Source organism: Lolium rigidum, chromosome 6, assembly GCF_022539505.1.
Source record: "Lolium rigidum isolate FL_2022 chromosome 6, APGP_CSIRO_Lrig_0.1, whole genome shotgun sequence".
Taxonomy (NCBI): domain Eukaryota; kingdom Viridiplantae; phylum Streptophyta; class Magnoliopsida; order Poales; family Poaceae; genus Lolium; species Lolium rigidum.
The window spans coordinates 21,816,145-21,843,958 of record NC_061513.1 but is presented as its reverse complement, the minus strand read 5'-3'; positions in this window follow the sequence as shown (position 1 = coordinate 21,843,958).

Below are 27,814 nucleotides of genomic sequence, written 5' to 3'. Positions count from 1 at the left end.
TGCGAGGTTATATCAATGGGCAGCCTGTCAACAAGATGCTGGTGGACACCGGAGCGGCGATCAACATTATGCCATACTCCATGCTACGTCGGTTGGGACGCTCTAGCTCGGATCCGATCAAGACCAACGTGACATTGAGCGATTTCAACGGCCAAGCGTCCGACGCACAAGGTGTTCCGAACGTGGATCGACCGTAGGAAGGAAAACCATCCCTACGACATTCTTTATTGTCGATAGCAAGAGCACCTATCTCTGTCCTGCTAGGAAGATATTGGATCCACGCCAAGCTGTTGCATTCCATCCACGATGCACCAATGCGTAATACGGTGGGATGGAGATGAGGTAGAGGTCGTCCATGCGAGATGACTCAGCCGAGATTTCAACGGCCGGCATGAACGCTTGGGAGACAAGCAGGCCAAGAGCCACTCTCGGGCATCAATTTGGACGGCTGCGAGCGCATCGACGTGACAAAGGATGGGGTTAGGCTGGTCTTATCCACTGGCCTGACCTTATAGCAAGAACAAACCTATGGACAAACGTGGCGAGGCTGATCCTTGGGATCGGCCCCAAAGATCTATGGAGGGGCATTACAAAACCTTCATTGAGCGATTCGATCCACATGGAGGCCGATTCCAGCAATCGGCCAAAATTATCTTCACCATACGTTCTGCCTGTGTTCAACATCAATCTAATGGGCAGCGGTTTTACGTCGGCTGATGAGAGTCAACATTAGTCCTAACGGAGCCGACGTTCAAATACAGTGCCTTGGCTAACTACAGAGCCGATATCTGAGTTACCTGACAGAATCGGCTCGGGGGGCACCTAATCAGATGAACATGTGCGATACATGTGCAGTGAAATATTGGGGGCCAATAAAAAATCGGCCAGTAAAAAAAAATTCTCATGGTATACAGCCGATGCACGGACATCGACTTTAGAGCTAAGAAACAAAGCCGATGCACAGCCATCAACTCTAGTACAATCACACAGGATCTACCCGCTGCGTGTTCGAGACGCGGATTTTCACCAAGTCGGTCTTCAGTTCAGCTGTGAGGCCTTCTGCTTCCTCGAGGGAGTGAACAATGAGAGCTTCCTCAGCGGCAATGAGCCGATTTTGGTGCCTGAACCTTCTCTTCGAGGACTTCCAACCCTTTGCACCAGTTCAGCAGTACTGTCAGAAGTCAGTTTTGGCATACAAGGCAACCTTTTGCTCATTAAGCCGTTAGTGTTTCGTCTACAATATCGGCTTGCAGCGGAAGAAAAGGTGATCCAAGTTTGGCTGACTCTGCATGGTGGCTGTCTCAGAATTACCTGAGTTCAAAGCCCTTTGTCTGATCTGTGCATCCTCACCGCTATTCTCGCCTGGACTGAGGCTCGGGGGGCAGCTGGCCTGGTAGATGCTCTGTTTTTAGAAGCCGATTGGGGTGTCATCGACCGACCCCGCATCATAACCTTCTTCGAAGGTGGTGAGTTCTTGCAGAAGAGATCACTGGAGCTGGTGGGAGGAATTTAAAGGCTCTCTTGAAAGCAAAGGGTCTTCCACATTATCCACCAGATCTCAAAGTTATCAGTCGAGAAGTTGAAGGATAGATTGTGAAGGACCGATGCGTTGCCATCGGCTCATTGAGCATTGGCTAAGTGAACAAATCGGTAGAATCAGTATGAGGGGGAATCGGCTAAATTAGCTTAAAGGAAATCGGCAAAATCAAATTGGGGGAAATTCTTCATTGATAAAAGAGGATTTCTTACATAAAGAGCTGATTGCTCTCAAAAGGAAGTACTAGGGGATACATTGCCCCATCTACTACTACTGATCCTATGCTAAGGGTCCTATCTACGGGCCGTCGCTGCCCTCGTCGTCGCCGTCGTCGCCGCACGTCGGCGCTACTCCCGGCGGGCTCGTCGTCGGCTCGCTGCAGCGGCCGCCGGCAGGACCCTCGTTGTCCTCGTCCTCCTCGTCGGCGTCGTCGTCGTCGGCTGTCGAAGTCGCCGAGGTTCCCCGGCCGGGGAAGAAGCGCTTGGCCGGCGGTTCGTCGGAGGAGGTGTCGTCCTCCTCCTCCTTCTCCTCCTCCTCCTCCTCGGGGGAGGTGAAGTCATCACAGGAGAAGCGATCGTCATCGCTCTCCTCCTCCGTTTCCCCGTCGGCAAGGAAACGGAGGTCACTTTCAACGTCGGTCGAGGACTTGTCGTCCTCGGACCAGACGGAGAAGTCGTGACTGGACTCCTCCCCGGCTTCGATGGCGCGTCGGATGTTGGCCGCATGGGCCTCCTCCGGGTTCCACTCCGGTGTCGGCTCGCGGGAGGAGGAGGATTGGGTGGAAAAACCCGATGAGGCAGAGGAGGAAGAAGACATGGTGGCGCAGGAGGGCTTTTGGAGTGCTAATGCGAAGGGGATGAAAAAGCAAACTGTTTGGAGCGGTTAAATAAAAGGGGATATAGTAGAGATTCAATGCCGCAGCAGTTTCCGAGGAGGCGGTGCCCAAAGAAAAAAAAACTGCCAAGTCACACGGAGAAGTTGAGAAGGCAAGGCATCATGATGAAGGATGCTGCGACGGTTCTGCTCTGCCACGACATGACCCGACGAAGAAAAGCAGAGTGATTTTGGAATTATCAATTCCAAAACTAGGGGGGCATGTGTTATCACCAGAATTTGACCGGATCGGAGGTGGGCCGCGATCAAGATGGGCTTGAAGAATATACATGAAAGAATTACGTGAATCGGCCTTATATGCAAAGTTTGGGCTAGTTTGCCCGTGTATCTGTAATATAGTAGGATACGTGTCGGTTAGATAGAGCTTGGCTCGTGCCCGGTTGGGATTATTCCCACGATTAGAAAGTCTACAGACTATAAATATGTATCTAGGGTTTATGAAATAAATAACAATCACGTTCACCACAAACCAATCTAGGCGCATCGCCAACTCCCTTGTCTCGAGGGTTTCTTCCGGGTAAGCATCATGCTGCCTAGATCGCATCTTGCGATCTAGGCAGTACACATTTATTCGCTGTTCATGCGTTGCTCGTACTGAAGCCTTTTTGATGGCGAGCAACGTAGTTATCTTAGATGTGTTAGGGTTAGCATTGTTCATCGTATCATATGCTATCGTCGTGCAGCCCTGAGACGTCTAGCCGCCCTTACGCCTATCTTAGGTGTAAGGGCGGCACCCCGCTTGATCATTATTTAGTAGATCCGATCCGTTATGGTTGCTCCTTGTTCCCCAAGGATTAGTTTAATATCTGCATAGTTAGGCCTTACAAACGGGTTGAAGGATCCAGTGTCGCGTAGGGTGTAGTTTGCTAGCCCTAGACAGGATGTTCTGAGGATCAACTTCGTGTTGGTTTTTAGGCCTTGCTTAGGGTCGGTTTACGATCACCATGCGTGGCCGCCAGGCTCAATCACGAGTAGGATGTTCCGATTATGTGATGAAAACCCTAAATCGTAGTAGGTCGTTTTAGCTTTATATTGATCAAGCAGGACCACCATATATTCGTGCACCTCGTACGAATCATGGGTGGATCGGCTCTTTGAGCCGATTCACGAGACAACCTCGAGAGCCGATCGAGGCTCGTATTTAATGTTTACGTGTATGCCATGCGGGAAACTAAGCGAGGCACATCCATCACCTTCCCGACCGGGTATAGGTCGGGTGGCACGCCCTTGCACCAGCATCGAACGTGCGTGCCGAGTCTTTGCGGGCCGTCGCTCGGAGGGACCAGGGCCAGCCGCAGTCCTGGGAGCCTCCCGGCTCTACTGTGTTGCCCGTCGCTGCTCGCCGGTGGGTTTCTGACCGCAACAACCCTAAACCCTAGACCCTAAACCATAAACACTACACCCTAAACCCTAAACACTAAACCCTAAACCCTAACCCTAGAGCCTAAACCCTAAACCCTAAACCCTAAACCCCAAACCCTAAACCCTAGACCCTAAACCCTAATTAACCCTAACCCTAACCCTAAAACCCTAGCTAGATAACCCTAAACCCTAAAACCTAATTAAACCCTACATATATATATATATATATATATATATATATAGGCCAACGACACTTCATTGCGCATCAAGCAGGCGACCAACTAATTAGTGCTGATAATTTAATTAACTTGAATTTTGACAAGTTCTCTCGAATGAAAACATATTTGATTAAGTTGCCTCATAATATATATACAATTAGTGTGCATGCGCGCATGTCATACCTTGCACATATCATTCGTGCGTATATTTCAATATATATCCGAACATATTCTTGGGGATCTATATATCGTTGGTGGCCAAAAAACACACTAGCTAGCTTATATACGCATGCACTTTATGCGAAAGGCGCGGGTGCCTCTAATAATGTGTGTGTGCACTCGATCGATGATCCCTAAACCTTAAACCCTAAAAACCTTAATCCATAATCCCTAATTATACCCTAAACGTACACCCTAAACACCCTAAACACTAAACCCTAAACCCTAGACCCTAAACCATAAACACTACACCCTAAACCCTAAACACTAAACCCTAAACCCTAACCCTATAGCCTAAACCCTAAACCCTAAACCCTAAACCCTAGACCCTAAACCCTAATTAACCCTAACCCTAACCCTAAAACCCTAGCTAGATAACCCTAAACCCTAAAACCTAATTAAACCCTACATATATATATAGGCCAACGACACTTCATTGCGTATCAAGTAGGCGACCAACTAATTAGCGCTGATAAATTAATTAACTTGAATTTTGACAAGTTCTCTTGAATGAAAACACATTTGATTAAGTTGCCTCATAATATATATATACAATTAGTGTGCATGCGCCCATGTCATACCTTGCACATATCATTCATGCATATATTTCAATATATATCTGAACATATTCTTGGGGATATATATATATATTTCAATCGAATCTCTCTCTCGATTTATATATCGTTGGTGGCCAAAAAACACACTTATATACGCATGCACTTTATACGCAAAGGCGCGGGTGCCTCTAATAATGTGTGTGCACTCGATCGATGATCCCTAATTAAACCTTAAACCCTAAAACGTAACCCTAATCCCTAATCCCTAATTATACCCTAAACGTACACCCTAGACACCCTAAACACTAAACCCTAAACCCTAGACCCTAAACCCTAAACACTACACCCTAAACCCTAAACCCTAAACACTAAACCCTAAACCCTAACCCTAAACCCTAAACACTAAACCCCAAACCCCAAACCCTAAACCCTAGACCCTAAACCCTAATTAACCCTAACCCTAACCTTAAAACCCTAGCTAGATAACCCTAAACCCTAAACCCTAAACCCTAATTAAACCCTACATATATATAGGCCAACGACACTTCATTGCGCATCAAGCAGGTGACCAACTAATTAGCGTTGATAATTTAATTAACTTGAATTTTGACAAGTTCTCTCGAATGAAAACACATTTGATTAAGTTGCCTCATAATATATATACAATTAGTGTGCATGCGCGCATGTCATACCTTGCACATATAATTCATGCATATATTTCAATATATATCTGAACATATTCTTGGGGATATATATATATTTCAATCTCGCTCTCGATCTATATATCGTTGGTGGCCAAAAAACACACTAGCTAGCTTATATACGCATGCACTTTATGCACAAAGGCGCGGGTGCCTCTAATAATGTGTGTGTGCACTCGATCGATGATCCCTAAACCTTAAACCCTAAAAATCCTAATCCATAATCCCTAATTATACCCTAAACGTACACCCTAAACACCCTAAACACTAAACCCTAAACCCTAGACCCTAAACCATAAACACTACACCCTAAACCCTAAACACTAAACCCTAAACCCTAACCCTAGAGCCTAAACCCTAAACCCTAAACCCTAAACCCCAAACCCTAAACCCTAGACCCTAAACCCTAATTAACCCTAACCCTAACCCTAAAACCCTAGCTAGATAACCCTAAACCCTAAACCCTAATTAAACCCTACATATATATATATATATAGGCCAACGACACTTCATTGCGCATCAAGCAGGCGACCAACTAATTAGTGCTGATAAATTAATTAACTTGAATTTTGACAAGTTCTCTCGAATGAAAACACATTTGATTAAATTGCCTCATAATATATATACACAATTAGTGTGCATGCGCGCATGTCATACCTTGCACATATCATTCGTGCATATATTTCAATATATATCTGAACATATTCTTGGGGATATATATATATTTCAATCGAATCTCTCTCTCGATTTATATATCGTTGGTGGCCAAAAAACACACTTATATACGCATGCACTTTATGCGCAAAGGCGCAGGTGCCTCTAATAATGTGTGTGTGCACTCGATCGGTGATCCCTAAACCTTAAACCCTAAAACCCTAATCCCTAATCCCTAATTATACCCTAAACGTACACCCTAAACACTAAACCCTAAACCCTAGACGACCCTAAACCCTAAACACTACACCCTAAACCCTAAACCCTAAACACTAAACCCTAAACCCTAACCCTAGACCCCTAAACCCTAAACACTAAACCCCAAACCCTAAACCCTAGACCCTAAACCCTAATTAACCCTAACCCTAACCCTAAAACCCTAGCTAGATAACCCTAAACCCTAAACCCTAATTAAACCCTAGATATATATATAGGCCAACGACACTTCATTGCGCATCAAGCAGGCGACCAACTAATTAGCGTTGTTAAATTAATTAACTTGAATTTTGACAAGTTCTCTCGAATGAAAACATATTTGATTAAGTTGCCGCATAATATATATACAATTAGTGTGCATGCGCGCATGTCATACCTTGCACATATCATTCGTGTGTATATTTCAATATATATCTGAATATATTCTTGGGGATCTATATATCGTTGGTGGCCAAAAAACACACTAGCTAGCTTATATACGCATGCACTTTATGCGAAAGGCGCGGGTGCCTCTAATAATGTGTGTGTGCACTCGATCGATGATCCCTAAACCTTAAACCCTAAAAACCTTAATCCATAATCCCTAATTGTACCCTAAACGTACACCCTAAACACCCTAAACACTAAACCCTAAATCCTAGACCCTAAACCATAAACACTACACCCTAAACCCTAAACACTAAACCCTAACCCTATAGCCTAAACCCTAAACCCTAAACCCTAGACCCTAAACCCTAATTAACCCTAACCCTAACCCTAAAACCCTAGCTAGATAACCCTAAACCCTAAAACCTAATTAAACCCTACATATATATATAGGCCAACGACACTTCATTGCGTATCAAGCGAGCGACCAACTAATTAGCGTCGATAAATTAATTAACTTGAATTTTGACAAGTTCTCTTGAATGAAAACACATTTGATTAAGTTGCCTCATAATATATATATACAATTAGTGTGCATGCGCCCATGTCATACCTTGCACATATCATTCGTGCATATATTTCAATATATATCTGAACATATTCTTGGGGATATATATATATATATTTCAATCGAATCTCTCTCTCGATTTATATATCGTTGGTGGCCAAAAAACACACTTATATACGCATGCACTTTATGCGCAAAGGCGCGGGTGCCTCTAATAATGTGTGTGTGCACTCGATCGATGATCCCTAATTAAACCTTAAACCCTAAAACGTAACCCTAATCCCTAATCCCTAATTATACCCTAAACGTACACCCTAGACACCCTAAACACTAAACCCTAAACCCTAGACCCTAAACCATAAACACTACACCCTAAACCCTAATTACTAAACCCTAAACCCTAACCCTAGAGCCTAAACCCTAAACCCTAAACCCCAAACCCTAAACCCTAGACCCCAAACCCTAATTAACCCTAACCCTAACCCTAAAACCCTAGCTAGATAACCCTAAACCCTAAAACCTAATTAAACCCTACATATATATATATAGGCCAACGACACTTCATTGCGCATCAGGCAGGCGACCAACTAATTAGTGCTGATAATTTAATTAACTTGAATTTTGACAAGTTCTCTCGAATGAAAACATATTTGATTAAGTTGCCTCATAATATATATACAATTAGTGTGCATGCGCGCATGTCATACCTTGCACATATCATTCGTGCGTATATTTCAATATATATCTCGAACATATTCTTGGGGATCTATATATCGTTGGTGGCCAAAAAACACACTAGCTAGCTTATATACGCATGCACTTTATGCGAAAGGCGCGGGTGCCTCTAATAATGTGTGTGTGCACTCGATCGATGATCCCTAAACCTTAAACCCTAAAAACCTTAATCCATAATCCCTAATTATACCCTAAACGTACACCCTAAACACCCTAAACACTAAACCCTAAACCCTAGACCCTAAACCATAAACACTACACCCTAAACCCTAAACACTAAACCCTAAACCCTAACCCTATAGCCTAAACCCTAAACCCTAAACCCTAGACCCTAAACCCTAATTAACCCTAACCCTAACCCTAAAACCCTAGCTAGATAACCCTAAACCCTAAACCCTAATTAAACCCTACATATATATAGGCCAACGACACTTCATTGCGTATCAAGCAGGCGACCAACTAATTAGCGCTGAAAATATAATTAACTTGAATTTTGACAAGTTCTCTCGAATGAAAACACATTTGATTAAGTTGCCTCATAATATATATATACAATTAGTATGCATGCGCGCATGTCATACCTTGCACATATCATTCGTGCATATATTTCAATATATATCTGAACATATTCTTGGGGATATATATATATATTTCAATCGAATCTCTCTCTCGATTTATATATCGTTGGTGGCCAAAAAACACACTTATATACGCATGCACTTTATGCGCAAAGGCACGGGTGCCTCTAATAATGTGTGTGTGCACTCGATCGATGATCCCTAATTAAACCTTAAACCCTAAAACGTAACCCTAATCCCTAATCCCTAATTATACCCTAAACCTACACCCTAGACACCCTAAACACTAAACCCTAAACCCTAGACCCTAAACCATAAACACTACACCCTAAACCCTAAACACTAAACCCTAAACCCTAACCCTAGAGCCTAAACCCTAAACCCTAAACCCTAAACCCCAAACCCTAAACCCTAGACCCTAAACCCTAATTAACCCTAACCCTAAAACCCTAGCTAGATAACCCTAAACCCTAAAACCTAATTAAACCCTACATATATATATATATATATATAGGCCAACGACACTTCATTGCGCATCAAGCAGGCGACCAACTAATTAGTGCTGATAATTTAATTAACTTGAATTTTGACAAGTTCTCTCGAATGAAAACATATTTGATTAAGTTGCCTCATAATATATATACAATTAGTGTGCATGCGCGCATGTCATACCTTGCACATATCATTCGTGCGTATATTTCAATATATATCTGAACATATTCTTGGGGATCTATATATCGTTGGTGGCCAAAAAACACACTAGCTAGCTTATATACGCATGCACTTTATGCGAAAGGCGCGGGTGCCTCTAATAATGTGTGTGTGCACTCGATCGATGATCCCTAAACCTTAAACCCTAAAAACCTTAATCCATAATCCCTAATTATACCCTAAACGTACACCCTAAACACCCTAAACACTAAACCCTAAACCCTAGACCCTAAACCATAAACACTACACCCTAAACCCTAAACACTAAACCCTAAACCCTAACCCTATAGCCTAAACCCTAAACCCTAAACCCTAAACCCTAGACCCTAAACCCTAATTAACCCTAACCCTAACCCTAAAACCCTAGCTAGATAACCCTAAACCCTAAAACCTAATTAAACCCTACATATATATATATAGGCCAACGACACTTCATTGCGCATCAAGCAGGCGACCAACTAATTAGTGCTGATAAATTAATTAACTTGAATTTTGACAAGTTCTCTTGAATGAAAACACATTTGATTAAGTTGCCTCATAATATATATATACAATTAGTGTGCATGCGCCCATGTCATACCTTGCACATATCATTCGTGCATATATTTCAATATATATCTGAACATATTCTTGGGGATATATATATATATTTCAATCGAATCTCTCTCTCGATTTATATATCGTTGGTGGCCAAAAAACACACTTATATACGCATGCACTTTATGCGCAAAGGCGCGGGTGCCTCTAATAATGTGTGTGTGCACTCGATCGATGATCCCTAATTAAACCTTAAACCCTAAAACGTAACCCTAATCCCTAATCCCTAATTATACCCTAAACGTACACCCTAGACACCCTAAACACTAAACCCTAAACCCTAGACCCTAAACCCTAAACACTACACCCTAAACCCTAAACCCTAAACACTAAACCCTAAACCCTAACCCTAAACCCTAAACACTAAACCCCAAACCCCAAACCCTAAACCCTAGACCCTAAACCCTAATTAACCCTAACCCTAACCTTAAAACCCTAGCTAGATAACCCTAAACCCTAAACCCTAAACCCTAATTAAACCCTACATATATATAGGCCAACGACACTTCATTGCGCATCAAGCAAGCGACCAACTAATTAGCGCTGATAATTTAATTAACTTGAATTTTGACAAGTTCTCTCGAATGAAAACACATTTGATTAAGTTGCCTCATAATATATATACAATTAGTGTGCATGCGCGCATGTCATACCTTGCACATATAATTCATGCATATATTTCAATATATATCTGAACATATTCTTGGGGATATATATATATTTCAATCTCTCTCTCGATCTATATATCGTTGGTGGCCAAAAAACACACTAGCTAGCTTATATACGCATGCACTTTATGCGCAAAGGCGCGGGTGCCTCTAATAATGTGTGTGTGCACTCGATCGATGATCCCTAAACCTTAAACCCTAAAAACCCTAATCCATAATCCCTAATTATACCCTAAACGTACACCCTAGACACCCTAAACACTAAACCCTAAACCCTAGACCCTAAACCCTAAACACTACACCCTAAACCCTAAACCCTAAACACTAAACCTTAAACCCTAACCCTAGACCCTAAACACTAAACCCCAAACCCCAACCCCTAAACCCTAGACCCTAAACCCTAATTAACCCTAACCCTAACCCTAAAACCCTAGCTAGATAACCCTAAACCCTAAACCCTAATTAAACCCTACATATATATGTAGGCCAACGACACTTCATTGCGCATCAAGCAGGCGACCAACTAATTAGCGCTGATAATTTAATTAACTTGAATTTTGACAAGTTCTCTCGAATGAAAACACATTTGATTAAGTTGCCTCATAATATATATACAATTAGTGTGCATGCGCGCATGTTATACCTTGCACATATAATTCGTGCATATATTTCAATATATATCTGAACATATTCTTGGGGATATATATATATTTCAATCTCTCTCTCGATCTATATATCGTTGGTGGCCAAAAACACACTAGCTAGCTTATATACGCATGCACTTTATGCGCAAAGGCGCGGGTGCCTCTAATAATGTGTGTGTGCACTCGATCGATGATCCCTAAACCTTAAACCCTAAAAACCCTAATCCATAATCCCTAATTATACCCTAAACGTACACCCTAAACACCCTAAACACTAAACCCTAAACCCTAGACCCTAAACCATAAACACTACACCCTAAACCCTAAACACTAAACCCTAAGCCCTAACCCTAGAGCCTAAACCCTAAACCCTAAACCCCAAACCCCAAACCCTAAAGCCTAGACCCTAAACCCTAATTAACCCTAACCCTAACCCTAAAACCCTAGCTAGATAACCCTAAACCCTAAAACCTAATTAAACCCTACATATATATATATATAGGCCAACGACACTTCATTGCGCATCAAGCAGGCGACCAACTAATTAGCGTTGTTAAATTAATTAACTTCAATTTTGACAAGTTCTCTCGAATGAAAACACATTTGATTAAGTTGCCTCATAATATATATATACAATTAGTGTGCATGCGCGCATGTCATACCTTGCACATATAATTCGCGCATATATTTCAATGTATATCTGAACATATTCTTGGGGATATATATATATTTCAATCGAATCTCTCTCTCGATTTATATATCGTTGGTGACCAAAAAACACACTTATATACGCATGCACGTTATGCGCAAAGGCGCTGGTGCCTCTAATAATGTGTGTGTGCACTCGATCGATGATCCCTAATTAAACCTTAAACCCTAAAACGTAACCCTAATCCCTAATCCCTAATTATACCCTAAACGTACACCCTAAACACCCTAAACACTAAACCCTAAACCCTAGACCCTAAACCCTAAACACTACACCCTAAACCCTAAACACTAAACCCTAACCCTAGACCCTAAACCCTAAACACTAAACCCCAAACCCCAAACCCTAAACCCTAGACCCTAAACCCTAATTAACCCTAACCCTAACCCTAAAACCCTAGCTAGATAACCCCAAACCCTAATTAAACCCTACATATATATATAGGCCAATGACACTTCATTGCGCATCAAGCAGGCGACCAACTAATTAGCGTTGATAATTTAATTAACTTGAATTTTGACAAGTTCTCTCGAATGAAAACACATTTGATTAAGTTGCCTCATAATATATATACAATTAGTGTGCATGCGCGCATGTCATACCTTGCACATATAATTCGTGCATATATTTCAATATATATCTGAACATATTCTTGGGGATATATATATTTCAATCTCTCTCTCGATCTATATATCGTTGGTGGCCAAAAAACACACTAGCTAGCTTATATACGCATGCACTTTATGCGCAAAGGCGCGGGTGCCTCTAATAATGTGTGTGTGCACTCGATCGATGATCCCTAAACCTTAAACCCTAAAAACCCTAATCCATAATCCCTAATTATACCCTAAACGTACACCCTAAACACCCTAAACACTAAACCCTAAACCCTAGACCCTAAACCATAAACACTACACCCTAAACCCTAAACACTAAACCCTAAACCCTAACCCTAGAGCCTAAACCCTAAACACTAAACCCCAAACCCCAAACCCTAAACCCTAAACCCTAATTAACCCTAACCCTAACCCTAAAACCCTAGCTAGATAACCCTAAACCCTAATTAAACCCTACATATATATATAGGCCAACGGCACTTCATTGCGCATCAAGCAGGCGACCAACTAATTAGCGCTGATAATTTAATTAACTTGAATTTTGACAAGTTCTCTCGAATGAAAACACATTTGATTAAATTGCCTCATAATATATATACACAATTAGTGTGCATGCGCGCGCATGTCATACCTTGCACGTATAATTCGTGCATATATTTCAATATATATCTGAACATATTCTTGGGGATATATATATATTTCAATCGAATCTCTCTCTCGATTTATATATCGTTGGTGGCCAAAAAACACACTTATATACGCATGCACTTTATGCTCAAAGGCGCGGGTGCCACTAATAATGTGTGTGTGCACTCGATCGATGATCCCTAATTAAACCTTAAACCCTAAAACATAACCCTAATCCCTAATCCCTAATTATACCCTAAATGTACACCCTAAACACCCTAAACACTAAACCCTAAACCCTAGACCCTAAACCCTAAACACTACACCCTAAACCCTAAACACTAAACCCTAAACCCTAACCCTAGACCCTAAACACTAAACCCCAAACCCCAAACCCTAAACCCTAGACCCTAAACCCTAATTAACCCTAACCGTAACCCTAAAACCCTAGCTAGATAACCCTAAACCCTAAACTCTAATTAAACCCTACATATATATATAGGCCAACGACACTTCATTGCGCATCAAGCAGGCGACCAACTAATTAGTGCTGATAATTTAATTAACTTGAATTTTGACAAGTTCTCTCGAATGAAAACACATTTGATTAAGTTGCCTCATAATATATATACAAATAGTGTGCATGTGCGCGCATGTCATACCTTGCACATATAATTCGTGCATATATTTCAATATATATCTGAACATATTCTTGGGGATATATATTTCAATCTCTCTCTCGATCTATATATCGTTGGTGTCCAAAAAACACACTAGCTAGCTTATATACGCATGCACTTTATGCGCAAAGGCGCGGGTGCCTCTAATAATGTGTGTGTGCACTCGATCGATGATCCCTAAACCTTAAACCCTATATATATAACTAACCCGTCCTAGCTAATCAAACTTGGCTACTTAATTAAAACACATAACCCCAAACTATACTAGCTATAACCCGATCTAATAAAAACCTGCTCTATAATGTCGATCTGTTTGCTAAAATGTCGATGGGCATTTTTTGTTGGTGGCCAAAAAACACATAACCCCAAACTATACTAGCTATCGACATTTCAATCTCTCTCTCGATCTATAATGTGTGTGCGCACTCGATCGATATATGATCCCTAAACCTTAAACCCTAAAACCCTAAAACCCTAATCCCTAAACTCTAGCTAAACACCCTAATTAAACACCCTAGACCCTAAACCCTAACCCTAACACATACTTAAAACACATAACCCCTAGACCCTAAACACTAAACACTAAACCCTAAACCATAACCCCTAGCTAACCCTAATCCCTAACAACCCTAACCCTAATGACCCTAGACCCTAGACCCTAATCCCTAAACCCGAACCCTAATCCTAAACCCTAAACCCTAGCTCTAGCTATATATATATATATAGGCCCCAAACGACACTTAATTGCACATCACGCAGGCCAGGGGGCCTCACGGTCCTCTAAATTAAGTGTGAAATTAACCTTAACTAAACCATATATATAACTAACCCGTCCTAGCTAATCAAACCTGGCTACTTAATTAAAACACATAACCCCAAACTATACTAGCTATAACCCGATCTAATAAAAACCTGCTCTCTATATATATAGCTAGCTAGCAAACCCTAGATTAACCCCAATTAATATATATGGCCTATATCGATCATGTATGATCGAACATCCCTGAGATTCATTCATTAATTAATTATATAATTAGCGCTGATAAATTAATTAACTTGAATATATTGACAAGTTCTCGAATGAAAACACACACTTTGATTAAGTTGCCTCACAATATATATATAATTAGTGTGCATGCATGCATTGGCCTACCATGCATGCATATTTATATATATATATTTGAACATTCTTGGCGATTTCAATAATCTCTCATCTCTATCTCTCTCTTTATCGATTGGTGTGGCCAGCGCAACGACACACATTATGCTTGCACTTTACGCGCAAAGGCGGGTGCCTCTAATAGTGCATGTCTATGCACACTCGATCGATCTAGCTAGAGTTTTGATTAATTGTGTAGCACACTAATAAAAAAGTTGTAATTTAATTCACAACAAGTTATAATTAACCCTAACACATAAACCCTCTAAATAAACCATAAAACCCTATATAGCTAGCTATAGGCCAACGACGACCCTTAATTGCGCATCAAGCAGGCCAGGGGTCCTCGCGGTCCTCTAATTAAATATATGTGCCATTAACCCTAAACCCTAAACCGTATATATATAGAAAACTAATCTTAGCTAATCAAACCCTCGTTAAAACACATAACCCCAAGCTAATTAATAACCCAATCTAATAAAACCTTGCTATATATATAGCTAGTAAACCCTAGATTATATAACCCCAATTAATATATGGCCTATATCGATCATATATATATATAGACATTATTGGGATTCATTAATTATATAATAAGTATTGATAATTCAATTAATTATCTTGAATTTTGACAAGGTCTAAAATGAAAACACACTTTAATTAATTTGCCTCACAATATATATAATTAATATGCATGCATGGCCTAACCATGCATGCTTATATATATGTGTTTAATTTGGGGATTTCAATCGCTCTCTCGCCGCTCTCTCGTTGGTGGCCAACAACACACACATGCACTTTGTGCGCAAAGGCATGTGCCTCTAATTGTGCGCAGTCGATCGATCTATTTTTGATTAATCATAGCACACAAATAAAGAAGTTGTATTTGAATCCACACAACCCTAATCTAAAACACATAGCCCCTAACATGGCCTAATTAATTGACCCCTTCTCTCTAGCTAATTAGTGGAAATTGCACAAAATCAAAAGGGGTCCCTCACTAATTATACATATATATCTAGATTGTGATAAACTTTTGCCCCATATTTTGTGGATGGGTGCATCTTGGCATGTAAAACAATTAATGTTTGCAAATGACGTTGTCAAAATTTATGTACAAATGATTTCTTTCCATCCAAAGTGCATAAAATGGGAGTTTTAATGAAGAAAGTACAAATAAAACAGCTCAACATGCCTCCACACCCCGATTTTCACACGAAGTAGAGCATATTTAAAGGATAATTCCGGAGTTTTACTATTTTTCAAGCAACTTTGCTAATTTCCGCCCACTCACATGACTTTATGTCGATTTAACGAAAATAGGGCGAATTTAAACTACATGGGCGGGATAGTTTGAACTGTGCACGCGGCAAAGGGAACCGCCTATTCCTCAACCTTGTGCACGGCAAATTACACACGCAACTCCATTAAACACCACCTACCGGGTGGCCCGGCCGCATGACCCCCCACCCACCCCTACACAACTTATCCCCGTCCGTGCGAAGAGCTTCCCCTCCCCGTCCCGTCCGTGCGAAGAAGAAGCTTCCCCCCCCCGTCGTTCTTCTCGAGACGCACCGGCGGTCAAGTTGATCCACGGTAGGGCTGCTATCTCTAGCTCAATCATGCATCGGGCAAGACGGCCTAACGATTTATATTTTCTTGATGCTGCTAAAAAAATCGTCAGTATGCTCGAACTATGATGAGGACATGATTACCTGTGATTTGAAGGCATATCTTGGTGAAAAAGATGAGACTACGTCGAGGACGACTTCAATTCAAGTAGGGGAGGATGATGAGGACATCTCTATGATAGATACAACCAATACTCCTACAACCACATCTCAGGTACATTCATTACTAGGAATCCTTCCTAATATATATGAGAATATGATGCTGCCTAAATCAAATGTATTTATATTATTTAGGAATGGATCTTGCATGGACGCCAAGCATTGGATTAGGAACGTGCATGGAGATGGCGGCAGACCTGTAAGGATTCAGGATGGCGTTGCAAGCGAGGATTTCAGAACATTGAAGCCACCATAGTGAAGCAACGATGCTTGGATGAATTATACAAGTTACTCCATCATAAAATTCGTCCAAAGAGTTAGTTTTGGTGCTGCGTCACCTTATTTAATGGGCCAGGCCCATGTATTTTCGGATTAGGTATTTTAGGAGATTTTAAGAGGCCATATAAGTGGAGGAAGGCCCATTTAGGGGTGTTTTTGGCCAACCCTAGCTGGTTGGACGAAAATCCCTTGACTTCCCCATATATATCCCTCCGTAGCCGTCATTAGAACTTGGATTTTGATTAGATTAAAAGTTAGCCAATTGTTGCAACTACGTGTACTTCTTTTGAGGCCAACGCCCAGAACAAGACCGACTATTCGGAATCCCACCTTTTCAATAAAGCTTGCATCTATATCCGCAATAATTCTGATTGCATTATTAGTTCTTACTTGTTCTCGATTTCAGGTAGGAATTAAGACCCTTGCTGGTCAGGCTGATCGTGCTTCCGCAAGATCAGTAACTCCCGGAGATTGTCCTAGCGATTGCATTGGCGCACGAGCTTTGCACGTGTAGTCGGATCGTCAAGCACGAACTCCACCAACAAATCGACGCTATCATACTCTCATCGAAAGATCGGCCACCTTTGCCCTATCAAGTGGTATCAGATTTCAGGTTGCTCGGTGAGATTTACAGTTTTCCTAGTGTAGATTTGTTTTACCTATAACCCAGAAAAAGCCCCACTAAAAGAAGTTAGATTAGATCATCCGTCCCATAGCCCCTGCCAAGCCATTGCATGATCTTTTCAGTTTTTGCTTTTTGAGTCTTCGTCTGCAATCGTCGTGTCGCGTGCTGGTTTTAGCATCTAGAGTCGTTAGAGTTTCGAGTTCTAGTCATAGTAGTCGCGTCGCCGCCGCACCATCTCCGCTTGCAGTCCTCGCCATATCACCGCCAACATACACTTCCGCCACATCTGCCATCAACTCCTTGTTGTGCCTCTTTGGTTTCCATCATAGTAGGGTCTTTCTTGATCTTCGTTTCAGAGTTTTTTCGGGTTTTAGATCCGTTTTCTTGGTCAATTTCGCGTCTTCCGTCGGAATTCTGATAGCAGTCTAGCTGCAAAAAAAAAAAAAAAAATCGAAAAAAAAAAATTTCTGGGCGCCCGACCATAGAGACCTCTATGGTCTAGCGCCATGGGTAGATTCCAAAAAAAAAATCAAAAAAAAAAATTTCTGGGCGCCCGACCATAGAGACCTCTATGGTCTAGCGCCAAGGGGTAGATTCTGCAAAAAAAAAAAAAAATTCAAAAAAAAAATTTTGGGCGCCCGACCATAGAGACCTCTATGGTCTAGCGCCAAGGGGTAGATTCCGCAAAAAAAAAAAACGAAAAAAAAAATTCTGGGCGCCCTACCATAGAGACCTCTAGGGTCAAGCGCCAAGATTGAGTCAAAAAAAAAAACCTGGGCGCCTTACCATAGGTGCCTCTATCCTCCAGTGCCAGTTTCGCTGCCTCTTGTATCTTGTGCCGCGTCGTGATCTCGTTAGTGATTTAGGCTCGCGTCTCTAATACGATCTAGCCTAGGACCAGCACAGTACCTTCGTTGAGCGTTTACTCAATTTGCATCGCTGATTTGATTACTGTGCCACCATATCACTATACTTTGCCTTCCCGAGCTCCACGGATATCTCCACGTGCACCTGTGTCGACCCCCGGTAATCGCTTTGGCAATCTTTGGAGAAGCTGATCTTTGCTTGGTTGCCATATCGCCTTCCTCCTGTTTGGTAAGAACTTGTAAGAGCTTTGTATTTTGCTTGACGAATTGCGCGTGAACCACCATATTCCGTAGTTTGTAGGCATATACATTTGTGCTTTTTGGGTACTAACCATGACAGGAATTGAGGAGCAAGCCATCGACCCGAGTACCATGACGACTACGGAGCTGCATGTGCAACCATTTACGAGAGATCATGATCGGGTTATATCTTTACCGAGTTTATGAGGGTAGATATAATACAGATGCTTATTTTGATTGGGAGTTTGAGGTTGACAATATTTTTGGATGCCATGATTTTAATGAACATGACAAAGTAAGAATTGCCTCCCAAACTTTTATTGATCTTGCTTCCGTTTGGTGGGACTGGAATTATAAAGAAAATGTTGATAATACACCTACTACTTGGGTATATTTAAAATCTGTTTTGAGACATAAATTTGTGCCTCTTTTTCATCAACGTGAACTGATCCGCAAACTTAAACGGTTAGAACAAGGTAGTAACACCGTGCATGTTTACTATCAGGAATTTAAATTTTACATGTACCGTTGTGATATAAATGAATTTGAGGAAAATACTAGAAACATGTTTTTCAACGGCTTGAACCCTGATATTAAGGTTATGTTTAAGTATATTCCTTGTTCTACTATTGGTATATATGTTCGAGCTTGTGCTTTTGAGAAACACATACAGGAGAAAACGTTGGACCATTCCAACTCCTTCAAGTCATGCACACTAGCACCGGTTGTTTCTTCCAATGTTCCACGCATGGATATTGTTGTGCGAGTCCCCAGCCACAGACTTGTGACACGTCGCTGCGAACATCTTCTACGTTGGAGTCCCAAGGTAAAAATGAAGGTATTGATTTTGTCCTTCCACATGTGACTGATGAATTACATGATGATCTACATATGTCATGTGATGATTTGTCTATTGAGTTGATTGAGGATAGAGCTGTCACTTTGAAACAATCTACTGATCAAACAATGGAGATGCTTCCTAGTTTTGTTAATGAACTTGAAATTGGTAAATACCATGTTGATATTAATATACCATGTGTTGAGTTCACTAATGATTTGGCCACACCGCCTATATTAGAGGATCATACTACTGAATTGCAAGTACCATGTGATCATACCACTAAGATTGATGTTGTTGTGAGCGCAATTAGTCATGTTTGCAGTTCTTCTTTGACTATGTGTGCGTCCACTGAAATTGTTAATACTAAAATGGATTCTTCTATTGATTTAAGTACACCCACTGAATTGCATGCTACAATACCAAATGTTTTGGGTGCTTCTTTTGCAAACATTCATGCATCTATCAATTCGAGTGGCCCAAATGTGTTATATGCTCAGAGATATTTTGGGTTGGGTGTACCAATTGATCACTTTAATCTGTCTTGGAATATGAGTGCACCCACTGAAATTATAATTGATATGACTAGCAATCTTTTGGTTGACTCTAGTTATGACAGACCTACAGATTTTTGTGTACCATGTGCTGTTTTTCATTCCTCTATTGATATGAGTGTACCAACGGAGACTTTTGTTTCCAAGGATGATCATGTGTTAGGAACTTGTGTAACTGATATACCAACTATGTTAAACACACCTACTGTACAAGTTCATTCTTCCATATCTATGAGTGCACAAACTGAAATTCTTGCTCCTGATATCGCACCTTGTGACTTGAAAGATGACTCTAGTATGGATCATATAAAACTGGTTATGAACAATGAAGTGTTGGTTAAGATTTCTCATGCTAATTCTTTGTTTTCTGTTGTGATGGATCCACCTATATCTTTGTCACATGCTAGACATAAAATTGATGAACTTCCTTGTTTAAAGAGTGTCTACGCCCTGATGTTACTTTTAATTTGGTTGGGCGGTATGACATAGCGGATATTTTTATGGTACATAGGATTTGCATCATGAGTGATGATTTTTCTAGTCGATGTTCCAACAAACCTGAATTTGTGAATATGCTTTCTCATTTTGATATGACCTCCAATGTTGGTATTCATTCTATGCCAAATAACTTGCTGCAAAATTGTTTAATTCAACATTGTGTGGCCAGTAAATTTGAGACCTTACGAGTTTGGTTTACCAACTTTGGGATGGTTTAATGATGAGCATTATCATTTGAAAGGAGTTAAAATGTGCTTCACTTATATCTGCAAATTGAGTTGTGATAAATGTTTTATGGGGACTAATAAGCTTCTACGCTACTACAATACAGGAATATGTACAAACTTAAATGGGAAACATGAGAGATCTGTTAAAACGGATGACATATACATATACCATGCATATACCTTGTCACTTTTGTTAGCATGTTTACAGAATAAACATCGCCGAGGACGGCTTTTCTTTCAAGAAAGGGAGGATGATGAGGAAATGATTACCTGCGATTTGAAGGCATATCTTGGTGAAAAAGATGAGACTACGTCGAGGATGACTTCAATTCAAGTAGGGGAGGATGATGAGGACATCTCTATGATAGATACAACCAATACTCCTACAACCACATCTCAGGTACATTCATTACTAGGAATCCTTCCTAATATATATGAGAATATGATGCTACCTAAATCAAATGTATTTATATTATTTAGGAATGGATCTTGCATGGACGCCAAGCATTGGATTAGGAACGTGCATGGAGATGGCGGCGGACTCTGTAAGGATTCGGGATGGCGTTGCAAGCGAGGATTCCAGAACATTGAAGCCACCATAGTGAAGCAACGATGCTTGGATGAATTATACAAGTTACTCCATCATAAAATTCGTCCAAAGAGTTAGTTTTGGTGCTTTGCGTCACCTTATTTAATGGGCCAGGCCCATGTATTTTCGGATTAGGTATTTTAGGGGATTTTAAGAGGCCATATAAGTGGAGGAAGGCCCATTTAGGGGTGTTTTTGGCCAACCCTAGCTGGTTGGACGAAAATCCCTTGACTTCCCCCATATATATCCCTCCGTAGCCGTCATTAGAACTTGGATTTTGATTAGATTAAAAGTTAGCCAATTGTTGCCACTACGTGTACTTCTTTTGAGGCCAACGCCCAGAACAAGACCGACTATTCGGAATCCCACCTTTTCAATAAAGCTTTCATCTATATCCGCAATAATTCTGATTGCATTATTAGTTCTTACTTGTTCTCGATTTCAGGTAGGAATTAAGACCCTCGCTGGTCAGGCTGATCGTGCTTCCGCAAGATCAGTAACTCCCGGAGATTGTCCTAGTGATTGCATTGGCGCACGAGCTTTGCACGTTTAGTCGGATCGTCAAGCACGAACTCCACCAACAAATCGACGCTATCATACTCTCATCGAAAGATCGGCCACCTTTGCCCTATCAAACTAATTGGCACTTTATAGTTTTCCGCTCGATTTGTCCTCGATCAATCCGTTAATTTGCTGAAATGCCATGGCAGAGTTTTGTACACGATCTGTTTGCTAAAATGTCGATGGGCATTTTTTGTTTTGTACTCGACATGATTGCTGAAATGCATAATCATGTAGTATAGTTTTGTACTCGATGGATATACATTTCCTACTTCGCCTTAAATTAATCACCAACCATTGTATCTCATAATTAAACAGATGGGCAGAACTTGGATACTGCATGGACACTTATGTTCCCCTTCATATATAAATGGTGTTCAACCCTTTATGGGGTTTATTAGAGCTCATGAAGGTCACAACCTGGACGTGTATTTGTTATCACCAGATTTTGGTCAAATCAGGAGGTGGGCCGTAAGAGAGATGGGCTTAGAAGATTACACGTGGGAGATCTTTGAAGCGGCCTCGCACGAAGAGTTTGGGCTAGATTGCCCGTGTATCTTTAATTATGGTAGATTATATCTTAGATTAAAAGTTAGAGTTTGTATCGTGCACGGTGGGGATTATTCCCACGTTAGAAAGTCCCCTGGACTATAAATATGTATCTAGGGTTTATGGAATAAACAACAACCAACGTTCAACCAACAAATCAATCTCGGCGCATCGCCAACTCCTTCATCTCGAGGGTTTCTACCGGTAAGCAACATGCTGCCTAGATCGCATCTTGCGATCTAGGCAGCACAAGCTCCACGTTGTTCATGCGTTGCTCGTACTTGAAGCCTTGTTGATGGCGAGCGGCGTAGTTATCATAGATGTGTTAGGGTTAGCATAGTTCTTCGCGTAACATGCTATCGTAGTGCAACCCTTGCATGTCTAGCCGCCCTCACACCTATCTTAGGTGTGGGGGCGGCACCCGCTTGATCATTGTTTAGTAGATCTGATCCGTTACGATTGCTCCTTGTTCTACAAGGATTAGTTTAATATCTGCAATAGTTAGGCCTTACAAAGGGTGGAGGATCCAGCGGCACGTAGGGTGTCGTTCGCTGGCCCTAAACGGGATGTTCCGGGGATCAACCTTGTGTTGGTTTTTAGGCCTTGTTTAGGATCGGCTTACGATCACCGTGCGTGGCCGCGAGGCCCAACCGTGAGTAGGATGATCCGATTATGCGGTGAAAACCCTAAATCGTCGTAGATCTCATTAACTTTATCTTGATCAAGCAGGACCACCATATATTCGTACACCTCGTACGAATCATGGGTGGATCGGCTCCACGAGCCGATTCACGGGATAACCCGAGAGCCGATCGAGGCTCGTATTTAATGTTTACGTGTATGCCATGCGGGAAACTAAGCGAGGCATCTCCATCACCTTCACGACCAGGTATAGGTCAGGTGGCACGCCCTTGCATCAGCATCGGACGTGTGACCAGAAGGCTTTGCGGGCCGTCGCTCGGAGGGACCTCAGCCAGCCGCAGCTCTAGGCTGTTCTCGGCTCTACGGTGTTGCCCGTCGCTGCCCGCCGGTGGGTTTCTGACGACAACACATTCTGGCACGCCCGGTGGGACAAGCTTCTACATCAACCACCTCGCCATCTACATCTGAGATGGCGGACGGCACGCCAGTCACGTACGAGGATCTGACGGACAAGCTCAAGAAGAAGTATGACGAGATCAAAGTCATCCTCGAAGCCGACCTCATCGGCTCTTTCCACAGAACCCGTTCACATGGCATCAGGTGGAAGGGGTTCTCGCCTAATGGTGCACTAGATGGGATAGACCTCTCGCCCTGTCGGAAGAACGCACCGAGGTCCCTGCGGCAGGAGATCAACTACTTGGTGGCTCACTCGCTACACCGCCACTCGAGAACCTGGTCAACACGTTGGAGCGTGTCGCTCTTCGCGTGATCCAGGAGATCATGAGGCACCGATACTCGCCGTCGGGACCAGCTCTCGGGACGCATCAAGGAGAGTTGCCACTCCGGTCCCGTCCACCGCTGCCATATGCGTTGGCAGCACCGAAGTGCCGGCTACACCGGCATTCGTCGTCTACAAGATCGGTGGTGACCCTAGTGACTACCAGTTCTTGCCCGAGGCGCCTAAGGAGATCCCTCACGGGTACACGTGCACGTATGTGCCAGATTGTGGCAACTGGGCACTCACAAATCAGGCCACAACATCAGGGACTTATGGGAAAACAGGAGGGACGTCAGCGACAGAGCTTGAGAAGCAGACGTGGCTAACTAAGTACGCCACCCCGACGAACCTCCGAGCTCAGCTCCTGCGGTTGGCTCGAGCTGGAAAAGCAAACATGGCTGGCTAAGTACGCCACCCGGCGAATCTTCGAGAATTCAACTCCTGCAGCCAGCACGGCGGATCGGATCGGTACCATGCGAGAGACCGGTTCGGCATGGTGCCGAAAGAAGGGCCATCGGCTATTCCAAGCCGTACCCCGACGACTACGAGATGATCCCGCTACCACCTAAATATCGGCTCCCTGACTTCTCCAAATTCGGTGGATCGGATGGTTCCGAGCTCCATCGAGCACGTGGGCCAATATTTGGCGCAACTAGGACCGGCTTCGGTGTCGGATCAACTACGCGTGAGGCTCTTCTCACGAGTCCCTCACGGGATCGGCTTTCGGATGGTACACCTCTTTGCCACCGGACTCCATCCGGACTTGGAAGCGGTTGGAAGAGCGAGTTCCATATGCGGTACCATTCAGAGGCTTCCGAGTCCGGCATTGCCGATCTAGCACAACTACGTCGAAGCGCGGAGAAGCGTGACGGAATACATCCGGCGCTTCGGGAATCTTAGGAACCGATGTTATTCGGTTCGTATAGCTGAAAAAGAAGCAGTCGAGTTGGCGGTAGCAGGCCTTGCAACACGGCTCAAGGACATGGCCTCCCAAGCGAGATTATCCCTCACCGGCGCACAAGGTTCAGAAACTATCGGCATATGAACAGCGCCACCCGGACCTGTACCAAGACAAGTTCAAGCGTGCGGTAGTCCCGGTCGATGCGAAGGAAGACGAAGTTCCTGCGGGAGACCAAGAGGTAGCGGTGGCTGAATGGACTCGGGGAGGATCCCCGTATCCTGCAAATGGGTAAAGCCACCGGGCCCGCCCGGGGATTTGATTTTGACGTGACCAAGACTGAGCAAATCTTCGACCTCCTGCTCAAGGAGAAACGAGTTGACGATTCCCGAAGGTCTCAAATTCCCCACGGTGCAAGAGCTGAACGGAAAGCCATACCGCAAATGGCACAACTCGCTCTCCCATGCCACCAACGACCGCAGGGTATGGCGTCGGCACATCCAAGCGGCGATAGAAAAAGGGCGTCTAATTTTCAACCAATACGCCATGAAGGTCGACACCCGGCCCTTCCCCGCCGTTAACATGGTAGAGTGCACTTACCACCGAAGGTTGCCAGCCAGGATCCTCGTTCAGCATCAACATGGTAGGACCTGGGAACCACTCTGGCAAAGATAGAGACGAGGGCAGCTGCTCTCGTAGCAAAGACACAGAGGAGGCCGCTCCATGCGATCGGCTCCGTCATGATGGCAAGCGCTACGTCACAGAGGGAGAAGTGAAGAACATGAGATATCAAAGACCCCTCTCGATCACCTCCTCAACAAGTATGTGAGTCGAGTATGACCAACGCCGACGATCCAGCCGATGATGATGAGAGAGATCGTCCGGCTAGAGAAGCCGAAGACATCGTCGGCACGATCGCGATGAGGAGGAGCACGAGCGCCGTGCCACGGAAAAATCAAGGGAGCAAGACGACAACGACAGCACCGGGACTGCCCTTCTTCGGACACTCGCTGGGATTCAGGAATGAGCCGATTGCCCACAATCGGCAATTGCCCAGAATGCAACCAGAAGAAGAAGGAGGCAGCCAACGTGTCTGTGTTCAAGCGCCTAGGGCCTCTCCCGCCACGAAGCAAACGTGCTGAGTCCCCTCGGTGGGCAGATCTCGAGGATTCAGAAGACGAGGGACAAGAAGAGGAAGAAGACAGGTACCACCGTCCAAGGTGGTGCCCTGATGGACTCAGCCGTTCACAAAAGCGCAGGGTTCAGCGATTGCGCGGCCTGGAGGAAGCCGAAAGGTTATACTTGCATATGTTAAGGAAGGCACGACCTGATCTGGCTGCGAAAGTTCAGCGAACCCTAGACGAAGAGGGTCGTCCACGGAAAATGGAGTGGCGCCCCAAGCAAAGGAAAGCCGATGATGAAACATCGGCTGGCACAAACATGGTGCTCGTCCTTCCGACGGAGCTTAGTGCTCCACGATTCTACGATGCACTCAAGGTGGACGACAGCAGGCGCATCAAGTCAGAGGTTGGGCTGGTTTTATCCACCAGCTGACCGAGTAGCAAGATTAAACCGATGAGCAAACGGGGCGAGGCTGATCTTTGTGATCGGCCCCAAAAATTGTGAAGGAGCATTATAAAACCTTCAGTCAGCGCTTCAATGGATATGGAGGCCGATTCCAGCAATCGGCCAAAATTATCTTCACCACGTATTGCTGCTTGTGTGTAACATCAATCTATTGGGCAGCAGCCACGTCGGCGGATAAAAGTTAGCACGAATTCTCGCGGAGCCGACGTACAAGTGCAGTGCCCTGGCTAACCATGAAAGCCGATATCCGCGATCATCCGCGGATTCGGCTCGGGGGGCATATAGTCAGATGAACATGTACATGTGCAGATAAACATGTGCAGATAAACGTTAAGGGCCGATTAGGGAAAATCGGCTAGTAAAAAAAAAAAATTTTTACAGCCGATGCAAGGGCATCGACTTTAGAATTAAGACCTACTGGCTATATGCTCAAAGTTTACATCAACATCGACGTTCAGTAGAAGAAAGTTGATCAGCGACCTGCGCATCCTTGCCTGTATTCTCGCCTTGATTAAGGCTCGGGGGGCAGTTAACTTGGTAGATGTCCTGTTTTGGGAGCCGATTGGAGTCACATCGACTGGCCTTGCATTGTGATCTTCTCTGAAGTAGTAAGGTGTTGCAAAAGAAGACTACTGAAGCTATGGAGAGGAATCGGGAAAGGAGGCCATCGGCTTTTACAGGTTTTGGACCGTCCTGTCACTGCAAGAGAAGGAAAGGGACTAGATTCTCAAAATAGCCGATGAGTAGTCATCGGCTAAAGGATTGCGAAAAATTATGGTCAGATATCAAATCGCAGCCTGAAATTGAGAAGTGCTTGATCGACGGGCTAATCGGCATGTGAGTCCGGCTTCACGGGCGTCCAAAAGAAAAGAAGTCCGATACGTTGCTATCGGTCTTGGCATGACAGGCGGAAGGAATGAAATTGGATTAATTGAAAGATGAATTGAAAGAACAATTTTCATTAATTCAAAGGAGCGGCTTTACAAGAAGGAGCCGATGGCTCTCAGAAGAGGGATCTGGTGCCTAGTGCACTGCTACTACTAGTCCTCTTCTACTAGTCGTCGCTGTCCTCATCGTCACCGCCGTCGATGTCGTCGGCGCTGCTCCCAGGAAGCTCCTCGTCGCTGCTGTCCCAGCCCTTGGCTGGAGACTCGCCCTCCTCGTCATCATCATCATCCTCGCTGTCCGCCCAGGAGCGGAAGCGCTTGGTCGGCGG